The sequence below is a fragment of the Atractosteus spatula genome, chromosome 2 (assembly GCF_055471065.1).
Source record: "Atractosteus spatula isolate fAtrSpa1 chromosome 2, fAtrSpa1.hap1, whole genome shotgun sequence".
Taxonomy (NCBI): Eukaryota; Metazoa; Chordata; class Actinopteri; order Semionotiformes; family Lepisosteidae; genus Atractosteus; species Atractosteus spatula.
Window position 1 is genome coordinate 8858287 of NC_142707.1, and position 12786 is coordinate 8871072.

Consider the following 12786-nt stretch of genomic DNA (forward strand, 5'->3'; position numbering starts at 1 on the left):
ATGGGAACCCAAGAGCCGGAGTCGGAGGTGCAACGCTGAACGTTATAAGACTTTTTAGCACGCAACGCACAAAGACACTCTGATGCTATCTTTGTCTCTCACTGAGATGCTGGGTCTTCTTCACTGAGTTACGGAAAACATTTGTGATGCACAGTGGGTTTGTCTTCTTCCAGCGCATGAGAAAAAGAGGGAACTCAGAGAAATATCAGCAGAAACCTGCGCTGAACCCCCAGTCTGCTCTGGACAATAGTCAAATGATGGGGTGGATATACTGTAGCATCTATGAGGACGAAGGGACTGGATGCAACTCCCAACATCTTCCAACTTTTTTGTGTGTTCTCCTACCCACGAACCCCAAACCCCAGTTTTACAATGGAACCAAGCCGAGCCATTTTAGGATACCCCTCAATGTTTTCTTCTGGATCCACATGTGATGAAATGAAGGATCTGCAGGCGGGGATGACCTTGCTGTGTAAGGTGACAACCAAGGGTCATCTGCATTTCACTTTGCCAGGACAGAAAGTGCCCTTGACACAGGCATGCTTGTTAACACACATGCACGCAGAAATTAAAACACACCCAAACACGTTCCAAAAAATGAGGCTTGGTCTGCAGCAAACACACCCTTGCTTCTCAACAAAAGAAACTTTTAGCAGGACATTAAAGAAAAGAAACATAAAGTTTTGATCAGAAGTGAATGTTACATTAAAAAAAAAAATACATTGACCCTTTGTCCAAGCTAAATGAAATTTCATCAGTGAAAGAAAAACTACAATTCAATTCCAATAGGATCTGGTCTGTAGGTTTGTTCTGTTATAATATATGTAAAATATATTGTATAATATATATTATACGTGGAATATATGTCATACAAGGAACATATATTTTTCCGAATGATGGTGTCCTTTGAGATAATGCAGTTGCTAGGAATTCTGGGAATGAATATGAATTAGTCCGTGCTGTTTCACAAGACTGAAAAAGAGCGGAGTTAGAGGTCTGTTCAGACAGTTCTGCCTCGCACTGCTGGGAAACGTGATGAGCTAATTAATTTTCATTCCATTAACTCCTAGATGTATCTAAATAGATACTATAAGGGATTTAGGGAGTACTTGTGTGGTAAAGGTTTGGGGCACAGTCCGAGCCCACCAAAAGGAAGATGAAAAGTGACAGGTTACAATTAACTTTCCTTTTATGCCAGTACCCAGACAACCAACAGGCACTGGACCAGTACTGGCCAACATCAATTGTATCATGGAGCCAGCATAACTTTTCTAGAGAGGGCATATTACATCGCTGTTGGCCAATGTAGCATGATAATGTCAGGCTAATAGAGAACTTCACAGACACACATACATATGACATTTTGGAGTCAAACTATCTATTAAACCCTTAGGCTTCACTCTTAATTCCATTTCATTTTCAGCTTGAACATCTTTTTGTCCTTACCATCACACTGCAAAGGAATGTGTTCTTAAAGACACTAATCTTAACATAAAAGTAGATAAAAAGAAACAAATTGAGGAAAGAAACTAACCTAACTGTCCTTTTTCATTAAAAACGGGGCATTTCAATGAAGCATCACCGTCTTAAATGCAGCTCACAAACTGCTAAATCCATTTGTATTGTTGACGTTTGTTGATTATCTGGGTACTAGCATGGATTTTGGATCTCGTTTTCCCCCAAACACTGGATAAAAGCTGTAGGGTTGTTTTTTTTTTAAAGACTACGGTTGGATTTCTGTAAAAGCAGACACAAATCTTTTTGAAATTGTTGAAGTGGGAGGTGGGGAAAGAATTACAAATAACTCTTTATGTTGTTCAGTGACATGAAGTTGATCTTTTCTTTGGTAATATTTAACTCATAATGGACGTGCTTTCCCTAAACCAGGCTATTCCAGAGAAACTATCAATGTAAAGATACGAATCTGACTCAGCAGCTCTAAAAAAGCTGTATTAGAGCCAGAACCGTGTTTTTTGCCTTACTTTTGCCGACGTGATCTGTAGCAGTCAGGGTGTAGGCAAGAATACATTTGTCAGAATCAAAATCACGGTCACGAAAACTAACCACAGATTTGGCAGGGAGGTATTGGCAGGTCAATACTAAACGTTGTAACAAGCAGGAGAAGCAAGAGACATTCTCTGAAACCACAGAGACGTGCTTCTGCTGCTCCCAGCGGGGGAGGCTGGGGAACCTGTCCTCGAGTTCGCGCTCGAGCGGTTCAACCGCGCGCTCGACGTTCCGCTGCTTCATGGCGGCTTTTGAGACATCAGGGAAGGAGGGGCTAAGGAGAGGGAAAATTGTCCTAGAGTAAAAAGACAAGCAAACCGAATTCAAAGAGTATGATCAATTCTGAATCCGATTTAAAGGAGGACACAGTGTATGTACACATATACACGCAAACCTAAATTAGAAGAAAAACGACTACCCCATATGTGGGGCGTGGCGACGAACCTGTTCTGGAAGTGACGTACACAGAGTAAGGCGGGGCCACGCCCCGGAGCGGGCTCCAGTCCGTGACGCAGCACGTACGCACAGGCGCGATCCAGGATCCCTCAAACTAACCAGCGTGGCTTTGGAAGGTGGGGAAAAACAAAACAGCTCCCAGCAAACATGTGGAGAGTACGCAGGCTCCGTGTAGAAGTTGCCCCCCTGCGGAACTGAGCCGGAAACCCAAGAATTGTGAGGCAGCAGAGACGCATATTCGTGCTTGTCCAGTTCTCTTACCCTGCAGTGGTCCTCTATCCAAGCGGTGCGAGTATGCTATAGGGAGAGCCAGGCACTGCAACGTGCAGTCCCTTCTCCAGATCTTTCTGTATTTCTGCTCTGATTAGCTGATAACTCAGTCCCAGAATTAAAGGAAGTGGTTGGACCAAGGAGCAGCACTGCACCAGAAGCTCCGGCGTGTAGCTCCCTCCTGTCCCAGGGGTCAGGCCTGTTGCGTGTTGTGGCCTGGTGTCCCGTTTCCGCCCTCCGCTCTGGTTGTCGAGTGGACCAAGCAGTGGCGCTTGGCCATCTGCGACAGTCCCGGCAGCTTGTTGATTGCCCCAGAGGGCCCGTTCGGTTCTGGGGCTCGCTCACATGTAAATACTGTAAAGGTCACACGGCCTCTTGGCTTGAGTGCAGCGAGGGCTTTTTTCAAAACGACGACGAAGGAAGGGTTGGGGGCGGGATGGGAGCCGTTTGGAGACCAAAATATGCCAGAAACACAAAATAAAATAGGGGAAAAAAACCCGAACTGCATTTTTAAACGAAAACTTGGGGTGAAAATATAACGGCTTGTTTTGAATTTGTTGTCATGCTCATGTTTTCGTAAGAAGGTTGTAACTGAAAGTTTTTTGGTTTTTTTTATTATATCATGATTAATATTATTAATATTATTATTGAGAATGTAAATAAGCTATTTCTAAAGAAATATTTTAATTAAATAAAGCATGACATGAAGCGAGCAGCATGACTGCGGTGTACTGTAGTGACGGAGTGACCCGCCGCTCTCTCCCGTCACACCGGAGCACCCCCTGCGTCTCACCTCTGCACATAAAGCAAATTTCGCGACACTACATTAAATTAAAAAAAAAAAACAAACTCGCGACTTTCCAACAATGAAGCACAAATGTTTAAACTGCCAACTGAAACACCACCTTAATTAGCATCCTCGAAGAGCCCTCCTCGGCGATGCGGCGCTGCTTTTGTACTGAAGGTAGGGATCTGGGACTGCCGTGATGAATCCATTATTTAATCGGATCAGCCCGTTCACGGCAAATTCTCATGTAACACGACTGTTTTCTACAGCAGGGCGTTGTGTGGAGCTACCGTGCGTGATCGGGGGAAACCTTCGGTATGAAAAATCGGAGAGATTAGCGACTTGCCTGCTGCTCAACACTGCCTCAGCAAAGGAAGACCCCGAATCCTTTCTAATTTTGTTTTGTTTTGGCTTTGTTATTCATTTAAGGGCTTCACTTTGAATAAGTACTTCGTTTATGAGACTTAAATTTGATTTAGTTTCAGATTAAGAACTCCGGGAATCAAACTGCTTTCGCGACGAGGGCAGCGTGCGATAATGGACAATAGTGGATTTGGTGTTCTGGTAACCTGAGAGCTCTGCCGTACTTTCAGACTTAAAAAAACTATTTTTCCACAAGGGACTCTATTGGTGTTGCTTGGTACATAAAAAAAACAAACACATCCTTCACACAAACATGCAAACATACACCCAAAAAAATCCCTCATACACGCAGCATAAAAACAGAACACACCATATAAAAAAACAAGGTCAGGAGCCCACTGTGTATTCTATATTTGACGCTTCCCAATAATATTAATATTATAAAACGGTTAATTAATTCTAAGGAAAACTAGTAAAAAGGGTAAGGGCCTGAGGAGATGTGTCCGTAAATCTAAACATCTCGTATTTACGGTGGAGAATGGTACGTTAAAGAGCACACTAACTAATTAGTCCCTTGTTCGGCGCACAGACACGGTACACCCTAGTGAAGGAAGAGGCGAAATGGGCCGGGCGGCGCACGCCGAGCCAGTCCTGCCAGAGAGCGGCTCTTTAAACGGGGATTAGGGCGGCTAAGGCGATGAGGAAGCGTCCAGCAGCTCAGGACAATGGCTCGCCGTGGGGCTCCCCTGTCTGCCTGCTCCAATGGGCTGTGGCTCTCAGCTCCGGTTTGTCTAGCTCGGGCAACGCTGGCTGACTTTCGGAGAGAACTTCTGAGAGAATAAAGTCTTTATTCGGGAAGCTTTTGCGAATACTAGAGGTGATGGTTGGGAACAAACATTATTTAACCCGCATGAAACTTTTTTTTTCCTTCTGTTTTCTATTTAATGGCAACGCTTTGTGCTTTAAATGTGTAATAAAAAAAAATCTAAACGCTGGTCCGTTAACTGATGACTTCGGTCTAATTAGATTGAGAGGCCTTTCAAGGTGACAGTCGAGTTCGCCAGGTTTACATTGGGAGCTGTGTCAGCGTGTGGACTGCGAGGGAACAGGCCGAAGTTAATTCCTCGTTGAACAAATAGAAAAATAAATCGTCCGTTAATCTTTCTCATCTCAACACATGAAGCAGGTTCAACGGCATAAATTTAGTTTCCCCCCCCCCCCCCTTATTTTTCAGCATGGACCTACATGAATATTTCTGTCGCCTCACCGGCAAAATATAACCGTATTTCCGTTACCACTCATCTTTAACCCCCAACCCCGTCGTGCTGTCAATAATGATGACAGATGCACTCGGTAGCGCTGTTGTCTTTCTGTGTGGAGCTCGCATGCTCTCCCCGCGTCCACGTGAGCGTACCCCTCACGAGGTTAATCGGCGCCTCCGAACGGTCCAGTGACGCGCGTGCGTCGTGTGAAGGACTGGCCCAGGGTCTTGTCGCGCATTGTACCCGAGTCTTCCGGGTTGGCGGACACATCACCAAGAATCAGCCGCTTTCTTAACAATAAGATCATAATCGTGTCAATAGAAAGGATAATGGCTATAGTGTCATGTACCCCGCTTCCAGGTGAAGTAAATTCCGCGTGATTTTTTCAAAAGTCAGCAATTTACCAAAAAGAAAAAAGGACAAAGGCAATGATCCCGAAAACACGCGCATCTGTTTAATCTCCCTTTTTATTTTCTGCATCATGTAGTTTTATTTGCAATTATTTCTCCCCTCCTCGCGGCCTCATTATTATCAGCTATAACGAGGTTCCGGTCGGCGGAGCCGCGTCCCACCTGGACCCGCGAGGCGGGGAGGAGCGCGCGTGATGAATGGGCCCCCTGCCCACCGTCATCACAATAAAACAAACTGTGCTGCGACGACGACGACCTCGGGAAACATAAATGACACAAACATTTAATATAGAAACTGCCGTTTAATTCAGTTTGCACTTTTAGGTAAATGGTATTTACAGCGAAAACATGCACAGATAGAACGCAACGATTAGCCTGTAAGAAATTCAGTACCTTAAAGCAGGATTTAAAAAAAAAGATAAGTAGCTCAGAGTGGCAAGCAGAAACAAGGAATAAGGGTTACACAAAAGATAATACTTTGAAAATCAAAGCGATGGACTGCCACTTCTATAAAAAATATTTTTTTCAGGTACGAAATGAAATATTCTACCACCTCTTCAGCTGTGGAAGCGCATGATGGGGGTAAATGCGTTGCTCTTACTCCAAAGCATGCAGTTAAAGTGTGCGTGTCGTTTCTTTCTTTAATACCCGGAGTCTATGATGCTGCCAGGCCTCGCCTCGCACGTACTGTCGGTGCATTCTGACATCGCGCTGCCGGTACAGCCACGGATTCAGAACACGCCACGGACCGAGACAGACCTGTGGGAAAAGAGGACGTGGGTCTTGAAGCCGGCCCGGCGCTGGGTGACCTTGTCTGGAGAGCCGCTGAAGTCAGCGCAAACTCTCAGCTCGGGCGGTCTCCGCACTGCCGCGGCTACACACGGGAACACCAGACTCGAGGCGAAAACAGGCCATGAATGAGTCCGTCTAGCAGTCCTACTGCGACTGCTTGGGTTGGGAACAAGTGAAGGTTTATTCCATGCTGAGAAGAGAAGAAAAATGAACACAACGTTTCGGCTGTGGAGCCTTCTGGTGCACATGTTAGAAACGTTGTTTCTTTTCTTCTCTTTTCAGCATGGCATAAACCTTTACTTGTTCCTTTGCAGCCAATACATGCCGACGCAGCTACCTACTTGAACTACTGCTACGGTTAGTATTACCACGATAAAAGAATCAACTAATAATTGGCGGGCTCGATCCAAGACATTTTAGGTTGCACACCACGTGTAACACTGACGAAAAATACTACGCATTCCTGTTAGTTACAGAAACTCATGTCAAGACTGTCCGGACTTCAGGAAATGTTTTGACATCTGTTATTTTTCCCATTCTTCTGCATACAGTTCCAGAGTCTGATTTCCTTAACACTCATCCAATGTCAGGTGCCTGGCGATTAAAGGGAACGTCCAGCAAACAGGACGGGACGATGAATCAAGTTGGGAAGCATGTGCCCGGCTAATGGGGCAGTTAGATATTCATGAGCTCTGAAGCTTCCAGAGTGTCTCGTTAAGCTAGCTGAGCCTGGCACCCCCTCCCCTGCAAGAGGACAGAGCTTGGACAGCATTCCTCTGAAGAGGGCGAAACAGAGGAGTGTGAAACCTCCCCCCCCCCCCCCATTCCTGCACTGGCCAAGGGGGTGTTAGGGGGGGTGTTAGGCAGTGTGCCGGTTCCTGCTGTTGGGCTGGCTTTCACTTCCAAAGCCTCTCTGCTGTCCAGTGTTTTCTTCCCTGCCCCTGCTGTCCAGTGTTTTCTTCCCTGCCCCTGCTGTCACACTCCCCCTTCCCAGCGCGCCAGTTAGCAGAGTGGCTGGGCTGCAGGCCGGGGAGAGATGAGCCCAGCTGCACAATACAACAGCGCTGGGGAACAAAGGCAGCAGGATGGAGCTGCTCCTGGGGATGAAGGCAGGAGAGATAACGACAACTGGCACAGAGCAGGACAGGGGGCAGAGAAAGTGTGCGTGTGTGTGTGTGTGTGTGTGCGTGGTCTGCGCGTGCTTGGGGGCCTGCATGGGAAAGGATGTGGGTCTGGATTCTTGAGAATCCAAATGGGTGCAGAAGAGTGCGCATCTCTGCGTGGGATTGCAGGTGGGCGTGCAAGGGGGGTTGCACGGAAGTGTGCACTTGTGCGCGTTCTCACTCATGTCTCGGCCGTCCCTGGTGCACCGCAGGAGGCTCTTGTCTGTGTGGCAGTGTGTCTGTACACTGCCCCCCTCAATCCGTGAGGCATTACTCTATGAAACTGTGACAGATTTGCGTGCAGGCATGCATCACTATCCTGAGCATAAAAAAAGATTGCCTTTAACTGCAACCTCACAACCTCATAAAGGTATTACCAGAAAAATAAACCATCTTTCTGGTTTCTAGATATATAGGCGGCAGATTTGTGATGTAGGATTTGTACAAGGCTGGAGATACTTGGTGCAAGTGCTTGAGACTCATTTTCCTTGTCCAGCCCGGACATGCCTGTACCTGTTCACTGATCTTTGAGCCCTAGCTGCCACATTCAATCTGACATCCTCCTGCGAATGTCCAACGGGACTCAAGTATAATGAATGGGACACTAATGGCACGACTCTCATTTTCACCTCAGGAGAATTAGCCTGCCGGAATGCGGTCATGTCAGGATGAGTCTGTAGGAAGGGTACCAAGTGAGGTCCCAGGACTTGATTGATGTCGTATCATGCAGACACATGCCTATCAATCACTACAAGTCAAGCAAGTCAAGTTCTGCAGCAACCTGACACTCCTGTCCACACCATCCCAGGCGTGGGACTCAGGCGTGGTGAGGTGTTGTGACATGTGGTCTTGCAGGTCATGAACATGGCAGAAGAGAAATGTCTAGCTGTGAACATTTCAGCTGGTGAGAAGCAGTGAATCTCTTTCTTTCTATGCCCGTTCTTTCTCGAATGACACCAGTCTTGGCATTTAACAGGTTAAATCACCCTATCATCTGTGCCCAATCATCTCTCTCAATAATAAAGGTCATTATAGTGCCTATTCAACAGACACACTCACTCATATGAGCAGTTAATCACATTGACACCAAAAACATTGAATTTAAACATTTAACCTCGCCCCAAAAACATACTTACACAAATTGAGGGATAAGTATCTTTTGATGTTCATTATAGACAATGTCCCCCACAAAGCTAGTAACTCTTATTGGGTAATGACACGAGGATGTCAGCACAATGAAAGTGACTTATTTTATAAACCAAATGGTATAGTCTTTTAGTTCTAAAAGTGCCCAGAAATACAGTACTTCTTTTCCTTCCTATACGGAGGCTCAGCTGGGTAGATAATGGGATATTAATTTAAATGGAATGTCAGTAGCCTGTACCCATACAGACAGAAATGCCAAGGTGTGTGTCCACACTGACATGTGCTTGTGTGTGCACAAGACAGCTGAGGACAAAGTCTAGCATGAGAGGAGTTATTTGGTCATTTTGGAGATTCCTTACATTAGGCACATTCAGCCAATTCGCCAAAGAGCTCCTTTGCATCATGTTTATAAAGACCTCTAAAAATATTACACATATCAACTGACATAAAAAAATTGTTTTAAAAAAATCTGGATCAAGCTCCCATTTATTTCCTTTGCGATGTAGTGAGAAAACAAAGTTTAAAAGATGTAGCCTGGAAGGTTAATTTTAAGCGCTTCAAAGACCTTAATCAGGTCTTTATGGAAACCTATTGCATAGCATAGTGGTCCATTCATGGCTTCACCAGCTGCAAGCTTTTGTGCGGGTTGTGCTAATGAACCAGAAAACTATCGTTTTTAACTTTGCACATCTTTCCACACCAAACATGATGAGAAGCTCAATGCATCCAGCCCCCCCGATTTCAGCTTATATACCTGAACCTGCAACCTTAAAAATAAGATAGGTAACCCAGATAGACTGGCAAGCAATGAGACAAAAATAAGAATAACACATAAGAGTTTGAAAATAAAACTCATGCTCTGCCGTGTAAAACTACTAAAAACTCAAGAATGAAAATGAAATATTTGACCACTTCTTCAATAAAATCCATTCTTTTCAGCTGCGGGCGCTGTCTCTCCTTGTACCCAAGTGCTGATAGCGGTCCATGCGGAGATCGGAATGGAATGAAGACGTCTGATGCGCTGGAAAGGTGACGGCTCTGGGCCTCTCTGTGCACATGTTTACACACAAACGAGTTCTCCGCCTGTCTTTTGTGCCTCTTCGATCTGTCTCGCACACCTCGGGATCCTTCACTGTGCCCCTGTCCTGTCAGAGAGAGAATACCCCTCAGGCACAGGAAGAGCGGCGACAATTCAGACAATCCCGCCCCCCCAGGCCAGGGCCGACACAGAAAGGGGAAAAAATGACAAATCGCACCCAGCCGCCGGCCTGCCTGTGTGCCGGTCGCTGTGAGGGCCAATGAAGGCGGACAAACAAAAACAGGGCCTCTTTCGTAGGGTGCTCACACCCCTATCATTTCTCCCTCTCCTGGAGCGACAGCCTCACCTGGGCAGGGGGTATCAGGTACTGCCCCTGGGGGGGGGAAAAAGGTCAAATCTCCCCCATCCCCCCCCCCTTCTCTCTCTCCTGATCTCTCCCCAGCAGTCCAAGCAGGGAGCTGCGTCAGCATGCGCAGGCTGCAAAGGAACAGGGAAAAGTTTAACCCCTGCGGACGAGAGAAGAGACACAACGGTTCGGCTGCGGAGCCTTCTTCGGGTGTCAGGACATGGAATAAACCTTTACTCCTCTCTCCCGCAGGCCTGAAACGCCTCTCTCCTGGAAACCAAGGCACACAGGAGCAGAAGTCAAATGCTGGGCATTCTGGCCCAGGGCAGGAGCGGTGAGGCTCTGAAGGGAGGCGATGGCGGGCGATCCCGGGCTCGAGCTGCAGGCCGGCCCCTCTCCCCCCGCCTGCAGATCCCAATCGCTCCCTGCACTTCTCCCTGCACTGGCCCAGGGAGGGCTGACTGGGAAGTACAGTACGGGAGGGACAGCCTCCATCTTGAGCGGAGAGCGCCCAAGACAACAGGGAGCTCTTGGGATAAGGAGGAGCAGGATAATAAGGAGAGTCAAAGAGAGAGAGAGAGAGAGGGAGAAAAGCAGGGCAAGGGAGAAGAGGAGACAGCAGGAGGGGGCAGGGAAAGAGAAGGAGGAAGAAGGAGAGCACGGTAAACAGGGGGAGAGGGAGGAGGAGGGGCAGAGCAGCTCGTGGGTGGCGATGGGGTTTGTTTAAGGTCCTCTCCAGAGGGTCTCGCTAAGCCACAGCTCCTGCAGAGCAGAGGGGTTCCTAATGGCCGCCGCTCGGCTCTGCCTTTTTAATTGCTTAACGAGCTTGAAGGACCTCTGGAGAGCTCTCACGCAAAGAGCAAGAAAGGAAGAGGAAGGATGGGGACAGGGGAAAGAATACTCAATGCTGAAGGGTGTACCGGACCCCCGGCTAAAGCAAACCACCAAGATATCTTTTTTCTGGCTCTTTGTTTTTAAAGGCAGATTGAAAGGCTCTCTGTTGACAGTGCAGGTCTGGGGATGAGGCTCCTGAATGGTCGCACATTCTGCTGACCGCTCTTCCTGCCAGATCCGCTTCACGATTGCTTGAGCTGGTTTAAGATGCCCAAGAGTATTAATGCCCAGTATCCTCATTCGTTTGTATGCAGTTCCCTCGTTTGTCGGCAGGAGGCTCTCCTTTCGTCTTAGAACATTTCTTAAATTAACTTTCGAGTTTGATACTGCAAAGATCAGAAGAAACTCGCCACACACACACACGCGCGAATCTTCTATCTTGCAGTTAAGTGTTGCAAATCTCACTCGATACCTGAACGCAGAAGGAAAAAAAAATTCTGAACTAAAAAAGCATGACCATTGAACTGTCGACATTATAATTGTCCAGCCGTTATCGCAACTACGATGTAGGAGGCACAACTCGTGTAACCCAAGCCTGACAGGTATTAAACTACCTGGAGCGCCACGGCTCTCGAGCCCGACACAGTCTGGGGCTCGTCAGCAGAGAGAGGGGGAACGGAAATTTGAGAATATCAAATAAATCACGAATTCGAAATGCACTTAGGCGCCACACGAAGTCGACGAACACCTTCGAAAAGCGACGGCAAGGCCAGTGGTCTCTTCCGAGAAGCTCCCCCGCCATCTTGTGGGAATCCGTCAAGGACACAGGATACAATGGGGGAAAACATATTTGCCTCTTTAAAAGATCTGGATAAACTTCACTTTATCCAGGCGTTAGAAGCAGACGGAATTTGTATCGCTGTTAGGGAGCTCTGCGTTGTTGCCGTCACTGTGATAAAAGCGTTGCTGTAGTTGGCTGTCGAATTTAGGCGCTGAGCAGGCGGCAGTCCTGACTGGCTGGATGCTTTCGGAAATCGTCAGCACAAACGCTTTTAAGACACGAGGAAGCAAACCCCGGTACAGAAAACCTTTATATAAGTCACATACAAACAAGACAACAAAAAGGTCTGGTGCGTTTGAATGGCAATTCTTTCATAATGACCAGGCAGACAGGTAGACTAGAGCAGACAGGAAGTGTCGCAACCCGGTATGAGCTGACCTAGTCAGAATACTGTAATATTTGTCCCAGTTTACCGTTAAAATATCAGCAGCTTCACGAACTTCCAGTAGAGCCGACGTCACGGGCGGGTGCCTGCAGTCACTCACCGTGAACTCTTACTGGTGGAGCTGTGAGCCGCTTAGCCGCTTCAGATATCCCGAATAATAGTGTCTGAATCAAGCGCGGTGTGGAGAAAACCAGATTTAACCAGCATCTCCAATCTTGAAAGTGAAAGAAAACCGGAGTATCCCGGAACAACCCACAGAAGGAACATGCAAACTCCTCACAGAATGCTCCCCAGTCCGGGACCCAGGCAGACCCTCTGATGTTACAATTATACCTTTTGTCACTGAACGTGAAATCTTCCATTAAGCCCATTGAAGAGTCCTAGAAGTTGTGAATGTGATCAAGGACACCCACTTTTATGCTTCGACCTACAACCTTAAAGTGGAAAGTGAACTTTTATTTTTTATTTTTTAATACTCCTTTAGCTCAGAGGCGTTTTCGTGCAGGATGGCTCCTAAAGGCGACCCCCGCCTCACATTCTCGAAGCAGCGGTTTGGGCTGGTGGTAATATTTGGGAGACGCCCGTTTACCAAGCACATGTCTCATCCCGAGATCCCGAGGCTGTTTTTCATCTGGCGAAGAAAGCAGACCCGTGACAGGTGCACGCCGCACCTCTCCCTCTTTGC

The 12786-nt window shown here is 47.1% G+C and overlaps 1 long non-coding RNA gene across 1 annotated transcript; it reads right to left on the bottom strand.

Annotated features, from left to right (window-relative positions):
* Positions 1-9112: 9112 nt before the first annotated feature.
* Positions 9113-12297, bottom strand: LOC148839151 (uncharacterized). Its single transcript, XR_016086789.1, has 3 exons — positions 12202-12297; positions 10042-10172; positions 9113-9801 (listed from the first exon to the last, which is right to left on the bottom strand). It is a non-coding gene; the product is annotated as an uncharacterized LOC148839151 (long non-coding RNA).
* Between the last annotated feature and the right edge of the window lie 489 nt (positions 12298-12786).